General features: G+C 45.8%; 1 long non-coding RNA gene across 1 annotated transcript; it reads left to right on the top strand.

The window, feature by feature from the left end:
* Positions 1-3,118: 3,118 nt before the first annotated feature.
* Positions 3,119-20,663, top strand: LOC132766378 (uncharacterized). Its single transcript, XR_009630447.2, has 4 exons — positions 3,119-3,201; positions 7,889-7,968; positions 16,571-16,693; positions 20,255-20,663. It is a non-coding gene; the product is annotated as an uncharacterized lncRNA (long non-coding RNA).
* The last annotated feature ends 1,025 nt before the right edge of the window (positions 20,664-21,688 follow it).

The raw sequence follows: 21,688 nt of genomic DNA, 5'->3' as shown, positions 1-21,688 counted from the left end.
GAAGGAAGGAAAGAGATAAGGAAGGATGGAACCAAAGAGCAAAGGAAGGAAGGTAGGAAAGAGGTAGAGAAGGAAGAAATGAGAGAAAAAGGGAAGGAAGGAGAGAAAGAAAGGAGAGAAAGAGGGAGGGAGGGAAGGAAAGAAAGAGAGAAGGAAGGATGGAACCAAAGAGCAAAGGAAAGAAGGAAAGAAAAGGGTAGAGAAAGAAGAAAGTAGAGAAAGAAAGGAGAGAAAGCATGAGGGAGGGAGGGAGGGAGGGAAGGGAGGAAGGGAGGAAGGAAGGAAGGAAGGAAGGAAGGAAGGAAGGAAGGAAGGAAGGAGAGAAGGAACGAAGGATGGAACCAAAGAACAAATGAAGGAAGGAAAAAGAGAGGTAGAAAAGGAAGGAATGAGAGAAATAAAGAAGGAGAGAAAGAGGTGGATCTATTACTGGGGTTGCTCAACTCTCTCCTCTCTTTGCTCTTGGCATTTTTGGAGAAATGAAACTTAGCAGAAGCCTTGTTTACCTTTTGATAGGACAGGACTCTCTACTTTTGTAAACCCTTCCAATGTCCTGAACTGAGTCGACCACAAAGCTTCTCCAAGGTCTGTTTTTATCTCTGGCTTGAGCTTTATCCATACATGATAAATGGCACTGCTCGGTTTATCTTGATTTTTTTTGCTTGGATTGTTCCCACTCTGCACATGCCCAGAATCACTGTCTTGAATTATCATGCAAGAACCTGCTTCACTGATTCTTCAACGGAGTTCTTGAGAATCTTGGCACTCTCCCTTTGCTGTGAGCAGCAGCACCGTCCAGTCAAAAAAGCAAGTAAACTGTTCTCTCCAAGTTTGTTTATCTCGGAATAAATAGGCCAAGGATTCATCCAGACTGAATAAAAAGATCGGAAAGTCCCAGATCTCATTCCTGCTCTTTCCAGTTTTGTTGTGAAGATCCATACACCTTTTGTTTACGCAAGAGTATGTTATCTCCGCTCCAGATTGTGATATTAGCTTCCCAAGTATACTTAGTGTAAAATCCAGACAGAGCAAGAATGAAATGTGGGATGCTTCAATCAGTCTGGATGCCTTTTACACTAGGAGTTTCGTTTACTTTAATTTTGCAATAGACATTTTATTTGATTTTCAATTTCCAACCCTTTGGTGTTCTATCCCCAGTGCAAGTCGCTGTGTTGTGCCTGAAAGTAATTTACGATTTATGGCAACCCAGAGGCAACCCTATCAGGGGATTTCCTAGGGCTGAGAGAGTGTGACTTGCCAAATGTCACCTGGTGGATTTCCATTGTCATTTCCTGTATATATTTATGTATTTATTTATCGTATTAGAAGCGAACCGAGGGCACAGTTGTAATCTATTTAAAAACACAAAGTTTTAAAACTTGGCATGATACTAGATTTCCTTTGACCAGAAGCTGGCCACTTGGAGTGCCTCTGCTATTGCTATACGAAAGTCCTCCCTTGTGCTTGTGGCAGGGCTCCAGCTGTATTCTAGTCAGTGGTCTGTAGTTTGCTCTTCTCCGCACTCGCATGCAGTGGACTCCACTTTGTGGCCCTATTTCTTAACGTTGGCTCTGCATCTCATGGTGCCAGAGAGCAGTCTGTTCAGCGCCTTCCAAGTCACCCAGCCTTTTGTATGCCAAGGAGAAATTAACATTTCAGAAGCTGAAAAAATGGATAGAGAATCAGTCAGGGCTGGCCCTGTCAAATTGGACAGATCATATTGGAAGAGACCTCGTGGGCCATCCAGTCCAACCCCATTCTGCCAAGAAGCAAGACCACCGCGTTCAAAGCGCGCCCAACAGATGACCATCCAGCCTCTGTTTAAAAGTCTCCAAAGAAGAAGCCTCCACCACACTCCAGGGCAGAGAGTTCCACTGATGAATGGCTCTCCTTACAGTCAGGAAGTTCTTTCTCATGTTCAGGTGGAATCTCCTTTCTTGTAGTTTGAAGTCATTGCTCCATTGCGTCCTAGTCTCCAGGGCAGCAGAAAACAAGCTTGCTCCCTCCTCCCTATGACTTCCTCTCACATATTTATACATGGCTGTCATGCCTCCTCTCAGCCTTCTCTTCTTCAGGATAAACATGCCCAGCTCCTTAAGCCACTCCTCATAGGGCTTGTTCTCCAGACCCTTGATCATTTGAGTCGCCCTCCTCTGGACACATTCCAGCTTGTCAATATCTCTCTTGATTTGTGGTGCCCAGAATTGGACACAATATTCCAGATGTGTTCTAACCAAGGCAGAATAGAGGGGCAGCATGACTTCCCTGGATCTAGTAGATACTATACTCCTATTGATGCATGCCTCAATCCCATTGGCTTTTTAAGCTTGAAGGGTACCCCTTTAGTTAGGCACCCCAAGGCTGGTGACAGAAAGCAAGCAGTCTCCGTAGGTGAAGCCAAAATCTCTTTATTTCAAGTGTGGCCACACAGGGAGAAACAGCCAAGACAGACCAGTGTCTTCAAAGAAAGCTGTCTCTGACATTTGGATCTTTCAGTCTCCTTATATACATGTCTTTTCGCTGTGTCATGGGCACACACCTCTCTTATCGGATCAACCATTCAAAAACATGTTTTTCTCATATTTTGCCACTTCAGTGTCTCTCACTGATAACCTTCTACAAACTACGTAAACACACACATTATTGTTACAGATAAGCATTTTGGGTGTTAACCCACCCTGGGTACTCCCTGGGTGTACTTGACAATAGAGCATCTTGTGTCTTCCAGATATATTATCTCCCCTTAGCTTTTGGTCTTCTGCAGGCCAGAGGAAAGGGACAAGCCTCTCTTTAGGTTTGCATTTCAGCATTTCTAAGTTCTGTTAACCCTTTCAAGCTGCAGATGGAGAATAGGTTATTGGAAAGGGAAAATTGGACAGACAAAACTACGAGACTCTCATAGATGAAATGCATTGGTATTGTCAACTTACTATAATGTACTTATCCTATTTTTCTCTGTCTGCCACCGTAATATTTAGGTGTAAACTATTTTTGCTAGTTCTAATGCCACCCATCATCTCCAAATGAGGGTTCCGAATGGCCTCCCTCCCCTCCCCTTTTACAAACCCAGCAATCAGGAGGGAGGGAATGGCCTGCCTTGCTCAAGATGAAGGTGGGGCTGCCCCAGAGTATAAATGTCTTTCCTTACCAAGCTGCTATTTGAGACAACCTCAAATTGGAGGACAAGGACACACGCATAAGGTAAGAGGAGACTACCTGTGGGCCATGTAACTTTGGAAAACTTAGGGGACAAGGGAGGAGGACATGGACAACAATGAGTTGTCCATGGGGTTTGAGTTCCTCAATATGAAACGGTGATTCCAGGGATTGAACCATCAACCATCTACATACAAAGCAAACATTCTGCCATTGAGTTATAGTCCTCACTTGTTGTTGATGAAGGTCGACCAAAAGATCCATCAAGGTGAAGTCGATGCTCACAAATCTCTCTCTCAGCTGTTCTTAGAGACACAAAGAGGTTTTGTCTATCAGGGCTGAGACCACCATGAAATGGTGCCATCTTGTCTATCAGGGCTGAGACCACCATGAAATGGTGCCATCTTGTCTATCAGGGCTGAGACCATCAGGAAAAAAGGAGGCTACCCTTCATGGGATGCTTAGGGAAAGGCAACGCCTCACAAGTGAAAAACCTGGACTCTCCTCTGTCTTCATGGAAGTCAGAAACCATTGATAATATCCTGGAATTTCTGGCTTTAGTCTTACTTTGGCAAAGTTGGGCAATACTTCACTATTTGTAGGAACCTCTGGAGTGTTTTGAGGTTCTGCAGCAGTTTGCACAGCTGGGCCAGTTCAGTTTCAGCTCAATCACATATCCAGATGGACAGACTGGCTTCATCAGTGACCAGGCCAGAGAAGGAGATGACTTGTGTCCCCATGTTGCCACCATAATTTCCTGCCTGTCGTGAACTCTGTGCAAACACCTAACAATTGCAGTCCTATGTGCCAGTCACTGAATGTGGTACTCACTTAACCGGCAAGAGGAAGGGGATGACATGGAGGATGGGGTGAAGTCCAAGTGGGGCCAATACAATTCAGTAGACATGCTGAAGCCAGGTCCGGTGCCCATCTGGACACTGGCCATGAGTTCAGCATTTCTGCACTGAAATCCAGAGCTGCTCCAGGATAGACAAACACTGGGGGTCCTTCTACACCAGTGGTTCTCAACCTTCCTAATGCCGCAACCCCTTAATACAGTTCCTCATGTTGTGGTGATCCCCAGCCATAACATAATTTTCGTTGCTACTTCACAACTGTAATTTTGCTTCTGTTATGAATTGTAATGTAAATATCTGATGTGCAGGATGTATTATCATTCACTGGACCAAATTTGGCACAAATACCCAATACACCAACATTTGAATACCGGTGGGGTTGGGGGATATTGATTTTGAAATTTGGGAGTTGTAGTTGCTGGGATTTATAGTTCACCTACAAGAGTATTCTGAACTCTACCAATGATGGAATGGAATCAAATTTGGCACACAGAACTCTCATGACCAAGACGAAATACTGGAAGGGTTTGGTGGGCATTGACCTTGAGTTTTGGAGTTGTAGGTCACCTCACTCCAGAGAGCACTGTGGACTCCAAAAATGATGGATCTGGATCAAACTTGGCACAAATATGCCATATGCCCAAGTGTGAACACTGGTGGAGTTTGAGGAAAATAGACCTTGACATGTGGGAGTTGTAGTTGCTGGGATTTATAGTTCACCTACAATCAAAGAGCATTCAGAACTACACCAGTGATAGAATTGGGAAAATTTCCCACACAGAACCCCCATGACCAACAGAAAATACCGTGTTTTCTTATATTCTTTGGTGATCCCTCTGACATCCCCCTGGTGACCCCCCTCCCCCGGGGGCCCCAACCCCCAGGTTGAGAAAATGCTGCTCTAAGAGTTGACCAAATGGCTGCCCTTTGGAGAGGAAGAAGTAAAGAGCCAAATGGCAGAGGGTTTCTTGGAAAACTGGGGTTGTGTTTGTACCAGCGGGTGCAACAGCAAGGGCAACAGAGGTCAGGTTCAAGGGGCATGTTTATGCCACGTTGCTACTTATGGCATACCAGAAACGAGTGTTGAGCACTCTGTACTATGACCCAGCTTCAGGACCAATGGGAAAAATCAAAACATGTTATGGCACTTAATCACAAAATGGCTTCCCTTTCAATGGAGAAAAACAAAATGGGTGGTTTACTGAATGGGATTCGTTGGTGGATGAGGTGGGTGGGACTGGAGCATGATCTGAGAGTGACATTGATGCCACGTAGGATGGCAACATTTGCTTATGGCATCTGAGTCCAGAGTTCTGTTAGGTTTGGCAAGGTGCGGTTTCCTGGCCACCAAACACAGACTTCATATTTCACTTGTCCTTGGTTTTCTGGCAATCAGTTGAACTACAGATCCTCACCACTGCTGCCTGTCTGGTAATCCCAACTATTTGGACTGTTTATTGTGTTTGTTTTAAAAATAAATGCAAGCATATAATGTAAAATGGTTGAGAAAATTATATCTAGTTTTTTTTGGCTAGTATTAGAACGGTTCTAAATCCACTAAACACACCAGGTCCTGATTGATCTTGGAAGCTAAGTAGAGTCAGCTATAGGTATTGTTTATTTACTTATTATTTTGGACATTTGTATCCCGTCCTATCTTGACCTCCTGGACACCATGGTGCCCACAACTAAAAGCATAAATATATACAATATAAATAAAAACAATATAAAACAGTATAAAAACATTCAAACAGTCAAACAATTGCCGATTAAAGTCATTGCCCTAAAAGCAGTCCGTCAAGTCCATTAAATGTATTGTTGAAGGCTTTCATGGCTGGAATCACTGGGTTGTTGTTGGTTTTTTCGGGCTATATGGCTATGTTCTAGAGGCATTCTCTCCTGATGTTTTGCCTGCATCTATGACAGGTATCCTCAGAGGTTGTGAGTTCTCACGACCTCTGAGGATGCTTGCCATAGATGCAGGCAAAACGTCAGGAGAGAATGCCTCTAGAACATAGCCATATAGCCCGAAAAAACCAACAACAACCCAAGTCCATTAAAGCCGTCGCTTTGCCAAGCAGGTCAGCCTAGTCTGCAAAGGCCGATCCCATAGCCAGGATTTCCCTTGTTTCTGAAAGGTCAGGATGGATAGAGCAGATCTAATTTCACTTGGGAGTGAGTTCCACAGCCAAGGGGCCACCACAGAAAAGGCCCTGTCCCTTGTCCCCACCAAAGGTGATTGCGATGATGGGGGGACAATCTTAGAGTCTTAGGTGGATCATAGTGGGTGATACGTCCGGACAAGTAAACTAGGCCAGAACCGTTCAGAGCTTTATAGGCCAAAGCCAGCACTTTGAATTGTGCTCGGAAGCTAATAGGCAGCCAATGGAGCTGGCGTAGCAGCGGCGTTGTGCGGTCCCTGTATCCAGCTCCAGTGAGCAACCTGGCTGCCAAACGTTGAACTAGTTGGAGCTTCCGGGCATGTAGAGTGCATTGTAGTAGTCTATTCGGGATGTAACCAGAGCGTGGACCACCATAGCCAAGTCAGATTTCCCATGGTACGGGTGCAGCTGGTGCACAAATTTTAACTGTGCAAAAGCTTCCCTGGCCACTGCTGAAACCTGGGGTTCCAGGTTCAGTGATGAATCCAGGATCACTCCCAAGCTGCCAACCTGTGCTTTCAGGGGGAGCGTAACCCCATCAAGCACAGACTGTTACCCTATGCCCTGAGCAAGAGGTGGAAGTAGACCAGGCATGGGCAAATCCAGGCCCAGGGAATGGATGCAGCCCCTTGAACTCTTTTCTCATGCTCTCTTCTCTCACACAATCCTATCCTTTCTTTCCTTCTCTTTTTCTCCTTCCCTTCCACCCTTCCTGTCTGCCTTTCCTTCCTTCTTTCCCTCCCTCCCTTCCCTCTCTGTTTCTCCCTCCCTCCATTCCCTTCCACCCTTTTGTCCTCCTTCCTTCTCTCTTTCCTTCCTCTTGCCCGCCTGCCCGCCTTCTTCCTTCCCTCCTTCCCTCCTTCCTTCCTTCCTTCCATCCTTCCTTCCCATCCATCCATCCATCCATCCATCCTTTCCTTCCACCACTTTGTCCTTCCCTTGCCTTTGTCTTTCCTTCCTTCTTTCTTTCCTCCCCCCTCTCTGCTCTCCTCTTTCTCCTCTCATCTTTCCCTTCAACCCTTTCCCCTCTCTCCCTCTTTCTCCTTCTATCCTTCCCTTCTACCCTTTTTCTTTCATTCCTTCCCTTCCCCCTTCCCTCTCTCCCTCTTTTTCCTCTCATCTTTCCCTTCCACCTTTCCACCCCTATCTCCCTCTTTCTCCTATCCTTCCCTTCTACGCTTCCTTTCCTCTTTCCTCCCTCCTTCCCTCTCTCCCTCTTTCTCCTCTCATCTTTCCCTTCCACCTTTTCACCCCTCCTTCTGTCTTTCTTCCCTCCTTCCCTCTTTCCCTCTTTCTCCTCTCAGCTTTCCCTTCCATCTTTTCACCTCTCCTTCCCTCTTTCCTCCCTCCTTCCCTCTTTCTCCTTCCATCCTTCCCTCCTACCCTTTTGTCCTTCCTTCCTTCCTTCCCTCCTCCCCTCCTTCTCCTTCCATCCTTCCCTTCCTTCCTTTCATCTTTCCTTCTTCCTTCCCTTCCTTCCTTCCATCCCCAGTGAGCCAATCCTCCTAGCAAGAAGTACTAACATGTGGCTCCCAAGTTAGGAAGTTTGCCCATACCTGGCATAGACCCAGGGCGAGTCTACACTGGTGGTGAAATCCAGGGTCAGACTGGAGCACAAAGGATGAGCGTAAAGAAATGGGAAGGTGTTGGTTTCTATTAAGAAACAGCTAAGGAAAGGTCAAGATGTTACATTATTTTCTTTCTTCCATACAGCAGGATAACCTGACTACACCTTGCAGTGAAAATGCTTGCCCCCGTGACACTCAAAGCCTGGTCAATTAAAATCCTGTATGGTAAGTAGTCAAAGAACTGAAAAGTTGGCAGGAAACCACAGCAGTGTTTTATTGCAGACTACTAGGAAAGGGATGCGCAGAAAACCCTACCTACCCCAGTTTAACAACTTTGTGTATTCCACAGAATAGGACTTGAGGGCACATCGCCACAAAAGCTGGAAAATGTTGGCTACTGTGCCGACATGGACGCAAGCAGCCATCATCCACGGTATCTGCACGGAACATCTTTCCATTTCTTGGGTTCAGATAAATTCTCAGGAGGGCAGCATTCAGGAGTTGTTTTGTTGATGTGTGGCTTCAGGTTCTTTTTGCCTAATGGTGATCCTCAGTGGACTTTCTCAGCAAGATTTATTCAGATGAGGCTTGCCATAGTGTTGAATTAAATGCAGCTTAACACCACTCTGTCATAGCTCAACACCACACTGACTGTTAGGGAATCCTGGAATTTGTGGCTTTACAAGGTCTTTAGTCTTCTCTACTACCAAAGAATGCCAGTGCCCCGCCAAATTGCAAATCCCAGGATCCCAAAGCTTTCAACTGTGGCTGTGAAAGTTGTGTCAAACTGCATTAATTCAACTGTGTAAATCGGGTATAGGTAAACCCAGGCCCTGTGGGCTGGATGTGGTCCCTTGGGCTCTTTTCTCAGGCCCTCCTCTCTCTCACCATCCTATCCTTCCTTCCTTCCTTCCTTCCTTCCTTCCTTCCTTCCTTCTCTCTTTCCTCCTTCCCTCCCTCCCCCTCTTACCTCCCTCTCTTCCTTCCCTTCCAACCCTTTGTTCTTCCTTCCTTCCCTCTGTTCTCCCTCCTTCCCCCTCTCTCACTTTCCCCATCCTTCTTTCCTTCCTTCTTTCCTTCCCTTTGGTCTTTCCTTCCTCCTCTCTTTCTTCCCTCCTGAGAGTGTTTTGGAATCTCCTTCTCTGGAGGCTTTTCGGCAGAGGCCTTAGAATCATAGAATCAAAGAGTTGGAAGAGACCTCATGGGGCATGTAGTCCAACCCCATTCTGCCAAGAAGCAGGAATATTGCATTCAAATCACCCCTGACAGATGGCCATCCAGCCTCTGTTTAAAAGCTTCCAAAGAAGGAGCCTCCACCACACTCCGGGGCAGAGAGTTCCACTGTTGAACGGCTCTCACAGTCAGGAAATTCTTCCTCATGTTCAGATGGAATCTCCTCTCTTGTAGTTTGAAGCCATTGTTCCATTGTGTCCTAGTCTCCAGGGAAGCAGAAAACAAGCTTGCTCCCTCCTCCCTGTGGCTTCCTCTCACATATTTATACATGGCTATCATATCTCCTCTCAGCCTTCTCTTCTTCAGGCTAAACATGCCCAGCTCCTTAAGCCGCTCCTCATAGGGCTTGTTCTCCAGACCCTTGATCATTTTAGTCGCCCTCCTCTGGACACATTCCAGCTTGTCAATATCTCTCTTGAATTGTGGTGCCCAGAAGTGGACACAATATTCCAGGTGTGGTCTAACCAAAGCAGAATAGAGCATGGGGAGCATTACTTCCCTGGACCTAGACACTATGCTCCTATTGATGCAGGCCAAAATCCCATTGGCTTTTTTTGCCACCACATCACATTGTTGGCTCATGTTTAACTTGTTGTCCACGAGGACTCCAAGATCTTTTTCACACGTACTGCTCTCAAGCCAGGCGTTGTCCCCCATTCTGTATCCTTGCATTTCGTTTTTCCTGCCAAAATGGAGTATCTTGCATTTGTCTGTGTTGAACTTCATTTTGTTAGTTTTGACCCATCTCTCTAATCTGTCAAGATCGTTTTGAATCCTGCTCCTGTCCTCTGGACTATTGGCTATCCCTCCCAATTTGGTGTCGTCTGCAAACTTGATGATCATGCCTTCTATTGCCTTGATGATCCTGCCTTCTATTGCCTTCTATTGCAAGTGCTTTGATTGTGCCTTCCTGCATGGCCCTTGGGGGTCTCTTCCAGCTCTAGGATCCTAGGGTTCTAGATCAGGGGTTGGCAATATGGGGTCTAATGGATACACTTTTCCTTTACCCTCCACCATTGATATCGAGCAAGAATTTGGGGATCTTTGCTGGGAGGCAGAGATCAATCAGACTCACCAAAGAGATCCCGTTCGCCCTGGCAAGACAGAAAGAAGCACCCAGTTTTCCCCCTGATTTTTCCCTTTCAAGTTGGTGGTTTTTCTTCCTGGAAGTCGAGGTGCTTCCTGTAGCTCCTTTGTGCCAGAGTCCGAGGTCAGCCCAGCCATGAGGGTTTCAGTATCCACGGTTCAAAGGAAGACAGTTTTGGCCTCCCCGGGATGCTGGAATCACATCCCGGGCAGGCTGGCAGCCATCTGCAGCCCGGGAGAGAGAAAGTTCATACAGAGAATGGTTTGGAGGCAGTAAATGACACAAAATAACACTATAGAGAGGAAAAAGTTACAATTAATGGATACTTTATTGGGGGGATTTGTTACAATGTTAGGTAGGGGAAGAAAGTAAAGCAGGAATGTCTTTGGGTGAAGCTGCTGCTGTGGCCACATTCCCTTGGATGCTGCCCCAAGCGGGCAACGGAGTACTGCGGAACTCCCTGCTGCAGGTCAGATCGGCTTCAAGGCAGGGTCCCCTGGCTGGCTCGCCATTACCATCTCATCCTGACCAAGGCCAACCTTTTTGGGATTCAAATATTTCCACTCTTTCCTTTACTTTCTGCCTCCAAAAGAGAAGAGGAAGGGGAGGAAAGGGCAGGTAGGGGCCTTGGGGAGAATCCCTTTCCTTCCTCTGGGCCCAGCCCACTCCAGTCCACCATGCAGCCCCCAAGTTAGAAAGTTTGCCCATGCCTGCTGTAGATGCATGTGTAAGCCAGAATCAACAACAAAAACAGTCACAACAACCGGCACCACCTCAGATTGATGTCGAGCACCCCCCCCCCAAAGATAAGGGATAGTGACTTGTAGTTCTGCAAAGGGCAAGGGCACCAGACTACACAACAAGGGTCAAGTCTTGGTCACATTGCCAAAGCACTGACAACAACACGGACCCCACGAGGCTTTTGGGAAATGGCTGGATCTTGGGATTTCTGCCCTTCGTGAGAGTTGTAGTTTCCCAAGGACCAAAGTGTGAATCAGTTACAGCACAGCTGGGGTTTCATCTGCCAGCCTTCCCAATGATTATGGACTCTCTGCCTGCAGGTCTTGGACTTCAGTACATACTATCTCCCTCATGAACTTTCCTCAAAGACCTTTTAAAACATTGGACTTCAGGCCTCTTCATGAAAATTAATCTTCTTATTAAATATACTTGGGATGTGGGACAAAGATGGGGCTTTGTTGCCACGAAATGCTTATGATTAATATTAATATTTGAAATGAGACTCTTGCCAAAGCGAAGAAGTGGCACCGAGGTTTATTAGCGATTCAGCTGAGATCAGATGCACTGTGGGAAGGAACACGAGGAAGAATGAACATGAGGAAGAACTTCCTGACTGTGAGAGCCGTTCAGCAGTGGAACTCTCTGCCCCGGAGTGTGGTGGAGGCTCCTTCTTTGGAAGCTTTTAAACAGAGGCTGGATGGCCATCTGTCAGGGGTGATTTGAATGCAATATTCCTGATTCTTGGCAGAATGGGGTTGGACTGGATGGCCCATGAGGTCTCTTCCAACTCTTTGATTCTATGAGTCTATGATTTGAATGTATGTATCTTGCTATGAAATATCTTTTGCCCCCTTTCCCTTTGCTCTTTGCCCCAGAAAATGTGACCAAGGACTATTAAAATGCCTGAGGGAGAGCCAAGCTTCCTCGAAACCATTTTGCATGGACAATAGCAAGTTGAAACATCCTTTTGTTTGCTTTCTGAGTTTTGTCTGGCAGGCAGGGAAGTTTTCTCTGGACATTTTGATTGAATCACAAAGGGACAAGGCTGAGCCCAGGGGTCCCTGTTTGTTTCATCCAAAAGCCCATCAAAACCAACACACCTTATCTGATCCTGGAAGGGAAAACCTGAATCAAATGGTTATCCGTAAATCACTGATCCATCAGCCTTGGCTGGCTGATCCCCCCGGGCAAAGGACAGTAGAATGTCATCATCCCCTCTGGACACAATGGCCCTCTTTCGTCCTGCCTCCCTCTCCCTGATTTGCTAAGGAGTCAAAGATGGAGGGAGTTTTGAAACTTTGAAACCTGTATTTTGCCTATAAAAATGCCTGCAAACTCTGTATTGGTATGCCTGTGGTGGAATTATTCCCACAGTGCATCCGATCTCAGCTGAATCGCTAATAAACCTCGGTGCCACTTCTTCACTTTGGCAAGAGTCTCATTTCAAATATTAATATTAAATAAAATTGCTGGAATCAGGCTTCTCTGAAGGCTTGCCAAGGTAGCGTTCCCTCTTTGGTGGGAACTAAGCGTCATCTCTCCTTGGAGTTGGCCCCCCTAAAGTCTAGTTCGATTTCAAGATCACAATGAGCCACCACAACCTATCGCTCACCTAAAAATGAGAAACATTTCTGACGGTAAAAGCTGTTTGACAGTAGAAGCCATTACAGCCTGGGGTGTGTGGTTAAGCCTCCTCTGGATGTTTTTAAACAGAGGCTGAATGGCCATCTTTGGGGAGCAGTTTGATTGGGTGTTCTTGTGTGGTAGAAGGGGGCTGGACTGAATGGCTCTGGGGGATCTCTTCCAGCTGAGCAACATCAGTGTATAGCCAAGATGATAAAAATTATTAATGAGGAATATAGAAGCAAGGAGAAGCTGCTGCAGTTTGCTTTTGCTTGAGCCTCTTGGAAAAGGTCAGAAGCCACTCTCATCTGTACTGAGGTCTGCAGTGGGAAAGTACAAGCAGTAGACATTTTTTTAAAGTTGAAATAAGAAGATGACAGAGGATTAACAGGGATTGGGTTGTTGTAGGGTTTTCAGGCTGTATGGCCATGTTCTAGAAGCATTCTCTCCTGACGTTCCACCTGCATCTATAAATAATAATAATAATAATAATAATAATAATTTTATTATTATTATTATTATTATTATTATTATTAAACTTTATTTGTACCCCGCTAGCATCTCCCGAAGGACTTGATGCGGCTTACAAAGGCCAAGGCCTGAACACAACAACAGTGTAACAACAGCAAAACAATACAACACAAAGCAAATAAAATAAAAACATCAGGCAATATCGACAAACATTCACAAAACACGGCAAAAACCAGGCCAGGCCAAGTAATGGGTACAGGTTAAAAAGTGCTGGGTGTGAGGCATGTTGGATTTCAGGGCAAGTGCAATGTGCAGAGGATCTTAAAATTCTAATAAAGTGCTTCTGGGACATGGTGGTGAAGTTTTCAAGTTCTTCCTGAAGACTGCCAATGTGGGAGCTAATCTGATGTCTTTTGAGTCGGGGGGAACCAGAGAAAAGGCCCTGTCCCTCGTCCCCTATGGCAAGCATCCTCAGAGGTTTATTATTATTTATTTATTTTGCGCATTTCTACCCCGCCATTCTCAACCCCTGAGGAGGGACTCAGGGCGGCTTACAAAAGGCACAATTTGATGCCAGCATAAACATAAACAATGGATAAAACATGTATAACAGCAATTATAACAATTAAGACAGTCAATTTATACATCAAAATCAATAAAACCAATCTAATGCTCAACGTTCGCCATCTCAGGGTCCGTAAATTCATTCCACATTGTCAAATCCTATCACTGAATCATAGAATCATAGAATCAAAGAGTTGGAAGAGACCTCATGGGCCATCCAGTCCAACCCCATTCTGCCAAGAAGCAGGAATATTGCATTCAAATCACCCCTGACAGATGGCCATCCAGCCTCTGCTTAAAAGCTTCCAAAGAAGGAGCCTCCACCACACTCCGGGGCAGAGAGTTCCACTGCTGAACGGCTCTCACAGTCAGGAAGTTCTTCCTCATGTTCAGATGGAATCTCCTCTCTTGTAGTTTGAAGCCATTGTTCCGCGTCCTAGTCTCCGAGGAAGCAGAAAACAAGCTTGCTCCCTCCTCCCTGTGGCTTCCTCTCACATATTTATACATGGCTATTATATCTCCTCTCAGCCTTCTCTTCTTCAGGCTAAACATGCCCAGTTCCCTAAGCCGCTCCTCATAGGGCTTGTTCTCCAGACCCTTGATCATTTTAGTCGCCCTCCTCTGGACACATTCCAGCTTGTCAATATCTCTCTTGAATTGTGGTGCCCAGAATTGGACACAATATTCCAGATGTGGTCTAACCAAAGCAGAATAGAGGGGTAGCATTACTTCCTTAGATCTAGACACTATGCTCCTATTGATGCAGGCCAAAATCCCATTGGCTTTTTTTGCCGCCACATCACATTGTTGGCTCATGTTTAACTTGTTGTCCACGAGGACTCCAAGATCTTTTTCACACATACTGCTCTCGAGCCAGGCGTCCCCCATTCTGTATCTTTGCATTTCATTTTTTCTGCCAAAGTGGAGTATCTTACATTTGTTACTGTTGAACTTCATTTTGTTAGTTTTGGCCCATCTCTCTAATCTGTCAAGATCGTTTTGAATCCTGCTCCTGTCCTCTGGACTATTGGCTATCCCTCCCAATTTGGTGTCGTCTGCAAACTTGATGATCATGCCTTCTAGCCCTTCATCTAAGTCATAGATAACTAGCCCTTCATCTAAGTCATAGATAACTCTGATATCGAGACCGATTTTGGGAGGGTCTCCCCGGTAAAGGAGACCCCTAGGAGTGCACCAAAGAGCCTTGGTGAGAACAGAGAAGCGAATTCCACCAGCGAAAAATATTAAAAATAATAAAATCTCACCAAAGCGGAAGAAGATGGCGACCGAGTTTCTTTATTAGCGATTCAGCTGAGATCGGATGCGATTGTGGGAATATTTCCACCATAAGCATGCCAACACAGAATTTACAGGCATTTTTATAGGCAAAATACAGAAAAACATTTCAAAATTCCCGCCCGCCCTTCCTTGCCCGGCTTCTCGCTGATTGGTTGACAGCCCGAATAGCTGGGAGGGGGCTTGCCGGCCCGCCTCGCTCTGGGCTAATCATCAGGCTTCCCTGCCTCTGGGGAGCCAATCCGGACGCTCCTCTTGCTTCCAAGGATGGACGAATCAGGGAAGAGGAGGCAGGACGAGCGCAGACAATGGGAAGCAATGGGATTATGACATTGTCGGCCAGCTGGAACATTGAGGCATTGTTTGGCTGGCAAAACTTGATTGAATTAAAAAAAGGTTTTCCTGTCCCGGATCTGATAAGGTGTCTCTCTTGATGGGTTTGTGAAAGAAGCAAACAGAATTGGGGCAAGAAGACCCCTAGGGTCAGTCTCGTCCCTTTGTGATTAAATTAAAGTGTCCAAAGAAATCCTTCGTTTGTCAGACCGGCTCAGAAAACAAACAAAGAATCTCTAGCAGCTATTGTCCATGCAAAATGTTTGGTGATAAAGTTGGTTTCGAGGGAGATAATGGCCCTCCCTCAGGCACTGACTAGTTCCTGGTCGCATTTTTGGGGCAAAGAGCGAGGGGTGAAACAGAAGGTCAAATAATATTTCATAGCAAGATACACATACAATTAAATCATAAGCCTTACACAGTACAAAAAGATCCTGTCCCCATCCCACGTCTCAAATACATTTAATAAAAGAATTGATTTTTTTTAATTTGAAGACCTTGAGTTCAATGTTCCTTGAGAAAGTTCATGAGAAATAGATGTGTCCTGAAGTCCAAAAACAGGCGCAGAAAGTTCTATGGTCTTGCAAAAGTCAGCAGATGGACTCCTAGTCGATCTGCTATAAATCCACAGCTTGGTCCTTGGGAAACTACAATTCCTTCCCAGGGACTGGGGCTCCCTGTCCTGGCTTTCCTCCGAGGTCCCATGGGGGGAAATGCATCAAGTCCCCAGGTCCGGAGCTAGGCAGGGGCGAGCTGCAGCAGGGAGCAGTTGGGCTGTTTGCATGGAACCGGCGATTTTGGCAATCAGCTGTTTTCTGTCAAATTATATTCTCAAAAATAGAAAGGTTATTTCCCGGGCGTAGGGATCCAAAATGAGAAAAGCAAGATAGCAGTTTAGTTTAGAATTAAGCACAGAAAAATATGGCATCAAAATGGGGCCGATCCGCCATTTTGTGGTTTTTGCGGATACAGGGGTCCGAAAGAGGGATTCCCGTATCTGCGGTTTCAATTGGCGCAGATCCGGCATCCCTGGGACGCCGGGGAAGCCTTGAAAAAGGTTTATTTCATGCAATTGATAGTTCAGGCAAGGGAAGGACACAAAGTAACAAGCGGAAAAGCTAAAAGTTGCAATTCTCAAGTACTCTTTATTAGGGAATAGATACAAAGTTAGGGCTTGGGGAAAGTAATAGAGGCTGAATGCAGTCCTAGTTTGAGCTATCTGTTGGGGCACATTTCATCTGTTTGTCCCAATTGTGGCTTCCAGGAACTGCGGAACTCCCTGCTGCAGTTCAAACCAACTTGAAGGTGGGGGCCTCCGTGGCCCTCGGGGTCATCTCTTCTAGTCATTATTGTCCTTATCTAACTGCCAGCTTGCCTGAAAGCCAGGTTGTGAGGTCTGGGATTATTTCTGCCAAATCTGGACATGTGTGAGGTTCATCACAATCCTTAATGGTGGTGTGGATTTCTTTCTCTTTTCAGGTCTCGTTGAAGTTGCAAGTGCAAGTGCCTCTGCGTCTGCGCTGGTTGTGCCATTTATAGGCACTGCTGTCACAGTTGTGGGTGTTGCATACCTCACTCACAAAGCCCACCAAATGGCAAAAAGTAAGCTAGTGTCAGGGGCGGCTCAACCCATTACGTAAAGTAAGCATTTGCAGTATAGTTGATTTTTCCCAGGGGCGCTCTTGAGGCACTCTTGGGGGAAAATAGACCTTGACATGTGCGAGTTGCAGTTACTGGGATGTATAGTTCACCTACAATCAAAGAGCATTCTGAACTCCACCAATGATGGAATTGAACCAAATATGGCACACAGAACTCCCACGACGAACAGAAAATATATATCAGTGATTGGTTGGGAGGGGCGCCAAAATACTGTTTGCTTACCGTTGAAAATTACCTAGGGCTGCCTCTGGCTAGGGGTCATTGAAATTGAAACTGTTCTGTAGATCAAGCAGGTGATGCTTGACCAGTAGAATTAGACTGACATTAGTGCTGAGACTTTCAGAAGATGCGGTGGGCTTTACTATTTAGCCCAGAGGCCCTCTTTTTTTGGCCCTCCCAGTCCTTTAGTTCTGAGCATAAGGATCCTCCGGTGGTCCAATGGGTTAAACCCTTGTGCCGGCAGGACAGATGACCAACAGGTCAGCGGTCTGAATCCAGGGAGGGCGGGTTGAGCTCCTTCTGTCAGCTCCAGCTCCCCATGCAGGGGCATGAGAGAAGCCTCCCACAAGGATGGTTAAACATCAAATATCCTGTTGTCCCCTGGGCAACGTCCTTGCAGATGGCCAATTCTCTCACACCATTCTACAGTGCAGATGCATCCCTTGTGATCTATTTAAAATGTAAAGTATTGTTCCTAAAGGGCTTTCAGGAAAGATAATTCACACCTCTTCTCCTTCCCCTGGTTTACAGTGTTCCCTCACTTATTGCGGGGACCTCCCGCAGTAAGTGAAAAACCATGATGTAGGGACACTAATGAAGCCCCTGGTGGTGCAGTGGGTTAAAGCGCTGAGCTGCTGAGCTTGTTGACCAAAAGGTCATAGGTTCAAATCCGGGGAGCAGCATGAGCTTCCGCTGTCAGCCCCAGCTTCTGCCAACCTAGCAGTTCAAAAACATGCAAATGTGAGTAGATCAATAGGTACTGCTCCGGTGGGAAGGTGCAATCATGCCAGCCACATGACCTTGGAGGTGTCTATGGACAACGCTGTCTCTTCAGCTTAGAAATGGAGATGAGCACAACACCCCAGAGTCGGACATGACTGGACTTAATGTCAGGGGAAAACCTTTACCTTTACCTAGGGACGCTATATTTATTTTAATATTTATACATTATTTTAGTACTTATACAGTATTTTAAGTCTTTATAAACTTAAAATAAAGTGAAGGAAAGGAAGGAAAGGCCCTTCAAGGCTGGACGGAGGACTGTGGAGGGAAAGTGCCTCGGACAGCAGTGGTGGCAAAACCCTACAAAACAGTGAAAATACCATGATATATATTTTAAATTATTTTTTTTAAAAAATCCGCAAAACAGCGAGTTTGTTAAACGTGAACCGCGAAGTAGTGAGGGAACACTGTACTTTCTTTCCAGTCTGGGGAATCCAGAAGGATGAAAGCCCACAAAAATACACTATCCTCATCCAAAGAATTTGTAGGCCAGTAGTTCTCAACCTGTGGGTCCCCAGGTGTTTTACAACTCCCAGACATTCCTGCCAATTTACCAGGTGTTAGGTCAGGGGTCCTCAAACTTTTTAAAGAGAGGGCCAGGTCACAGTCCCTCAAACTGTTGGAGGGTCGGATTATAATTTGAAAAAAGCATGAATTCCTATGCACACTGCACATATCTTATTTGTAGTGCAAACAATAGAATAATTAAAATGAAGAACAATTTTAACAAATATAAACTTATTAGTATCTCAATGGGAAGTGTGGGCCTGCTTTTGGCTGATGAGATAGGATTGTTGTCGTGTTTCCAGTCATTTCAGATTTATTTATTTATTTATTTATTTATTATTTGAACTTATATGCCGCCACTCCCCTGGGGCTCGGAGCGGCTTACAAGAACAGGCTAAAATCGAACACAATTTAAAAACAATTTAAAACAATTTAAAAGCAATCAGAGATCAAAGGCCTGTCAAAATAGATATGTCTTACATGCCCTGCAGAAAGGTGGCAGAGTATTCCAGAGTGATGGTGCCACTGCTGTAAAGGCTCTGCGTCTGGTTGCTGTTAGGCGCAAGGTCTTGACACTGGGAATTTCCAATAGATCTTGGTCCTCAGAATGGAGGGATCTCTGGGGTTGGTAGGGGGTGAGGCGGCCCCTCAGGTACATCGGCCCCAGACCATGCAAGGCCTTAAAGGTGAGTACCATCACTTTGAAAGTGATCCGGTAACCAATGCAGCTGTAATAAGATTGGGGTGATGTGGCATCTCATCGGAATTCCCGCAAGAAGCCGGGCAGCTGCATTTTGTACCAACTTGAGCTTCCAGATCACCGACAAAGGAAGGCCAATGTAGAGGGTGTTACAGTAGTCCAGTCTTGAGATGACCATGGCCTGGATCACCGTAGCTAGGTCGTCCATGGACAGGGAGGGGGCCAGCTGTCTAGCCTGCCGCAGATTTAAAGAAGTGGTTCTGCTCACGGCGGTGACCTGGGCCTCCATCATCAGCAGAGGGTCCAAAGGGTTTCCCTGACTCTTTACCAATGGTGACGGGTGTAGCGCCTTGCCATCCAGGGTAGGCAGCTGGATGTCCCCACTGCCTGGTCCACCCAGCCATAGGATCTCCGTCTTTGCTGGATTCACCCTCAACCTGCTGGCATGCAGCCATCCAGTCACGGCCTTGAGGCACTGATGGAAACAATCGGGTACAGAGTCCGGTCGGTCTTCCATCTTCAGCACCAGCTGAGTGTCGTCAGAGTACTGGTAACACTCAAGCCCAAAACCTCGAACCAGGTGAGCAAGTGGTCGCATATAGATGTTAAACAACAGAGGGGAGAGAATGGCCCCCTGAGGAACCCCACAAGATAGAGGGGACCTCTCAGAGACCAGGCCTCCCCTCTCCACTCGCTGCCCATAGTTGTGAAGAAAGGAGGGGAGCCAGTTTAAATCTTTCCCCCTGACTCCAGCAACAGCAAGGCAGTGGGTCAAAAGATTGTGGTTGACTGTGTCAAATGCTGCTGTGAGATCCAATAACACAAGCAGTGCTGACCCGCCCTGGTCAAGCTGGCATCGAAGGTGATCCGGTGATCCGTGATGGAGACCAGCACAGTCTCTGTCCTGTGCCCCGCACAGAAGCCGGACTGGAAGGGATCTAGTCCGGCTGTGTCATCTAGGAATTGCTGCAACTGCTCCGCTGCTGCCCTCTCAATCACCTTGCCCAGGAACGAGAGATTCAAAACTGGGCAGTAACTGGAGGGAACCGAAGGATCTAAATCTGGGAGAGACCAGAGAGATTTAGGTTGGCTCTGAGCGAGGGTCGGGTAAATGACCTTGGAGGGCCGCATCCGGCCCTCAGGCCTTAGTTTGAGGACCTCTGTGTTAGATCTTCTGGGAACTGAAGGCCAAAACACCTGGGGACCCACAGGTTGAGAAGCACTGTTATAGACTACAATGCTCAACCATGTCTGTTTGACTGACCTTTCATTCTCTTCTTCTTGCTTTTCAGAGCGTTATTGACCCACCCATGGAGGATGATGGGTACAACAATGGAGACTGAAATTCTCATGTTGCATTCCTTTTATCGAGCTGCCCTGTGTTAATTGTCGGTGCTTGTCTGGCTACTGAAATTTCCCTGTAGTTGACTATTGCATGGCTGTGATTCTTATACATAGAAGGGAGTCAGGATTGCCAGGCTTTTGAAATAGCATGGTGAATTGCCCTCTGAAGACAGAAATGTTGTTCAATGCACAAACTATTAAATCTCATTAGATTCAGAAAAACACTGATTGGGAAATGGAAGGGTTTTTTTTCTTGATTTGTAGGGACATTGCTGGTAATTATATTACTCATTTTAGCATATGCTTTTCAGCCATATATGTAACCAATGACTTTTAAAATAAAGCTTTTCAACTCTGAAAAATGGGTTTGTTTTTGTTGTGAACCTGTAATGGGTTTTTTTGGGTGTGATATGTTCAGAGAAGAGCTTGCTCTTGCCTTCCTTTGTAGGACCTAGAAAATATTTTGGGCAAACATTATTTTCAGAGGTGGATTAGCAAGACTCCAGGTATTAGCCCCATAGATATGGGGGTTCTGCTGGCACATTTGTGCCAGATGCTAAATTTCCTGGAAGGGCTCTCGGCTGAGGCACCCCGTCACAGGCCCAGCGTGTGACAGCACAGGGGTTATTGTGTATATAATTTTAAAATTGGTTGTCCCCCAAAGAAGACACACCCTTTCATTTGGAAACATCTTCAGAAAGAGCAGTAGTACTGAAGGAGCCATAAGCCTAAGAAATATTAAAAATTAAAAGCTTTAACCAAAATGTTAGTATAGAGGTCATACAAAGTTCAAGGTTTGGCTTTTTGAAAAGTTGCTATATTAGCGAGCTTACATAGGAAATTGGTTTGTGGTTAAGCGCAAAGTCTGCAGGTGCAAGAAGGTACTTTTCATCAAGAGGATGATGGGTGGGGAAGAACAAAGGTCAAGGTACTTTCCATGACAAAAATATTCTTGTTTACCTGATGGTATATAAAAGTCTGCAAAAACAGAGGAGGGTGCGGCACGTTGGTGCCTGTGTGCACTTAATGTGGCTGTCCGACTTCTTCATAGCTATAATGAAAGTAAACCTTGTTTTTATTTATTTACTTTACTTTACTTTACTTGTATACCGCAGTTTCTCAGCCCAACAGGCGACTCAATGCGGTTTACAACAAGGATAAAAATCAATCAGTGATATACAATTTAAAACCATAAAAGCATAGTATACAATACTGACACAACAATAAACAACACAATACATCTCATAACTAGAGTCGTGATCCAATTCGTTGTCCATATTTCCATTCCTGTAATCATCACATTGATTGCACTGTTTATTCGAATGCCCGTTCAAACATTCAAGTTTTTAATCTTCTTCGAAACACCATTAGCGAGGGAGCTG

This window comes from Anolis sagrei, chromosome 2, assembly GCF_037176765.1.
Source record: "Anolis sagrei isolate rAnoSag1 chromosome 2, rAnoSag1.mat, whole genome shotgun sequence".
Taxonomy (NCBI): Eukaryota; Metazoa; Chordata; class Lepidosauria; order Squamata; family Dactyloidae; genus Anolis; species Anolis sagrei.
The sequence above is the reverse complement of the archived record's forward strand: the minus strand, read 5'-3'. Positions and strand labels throughout refer to the sequence as shown.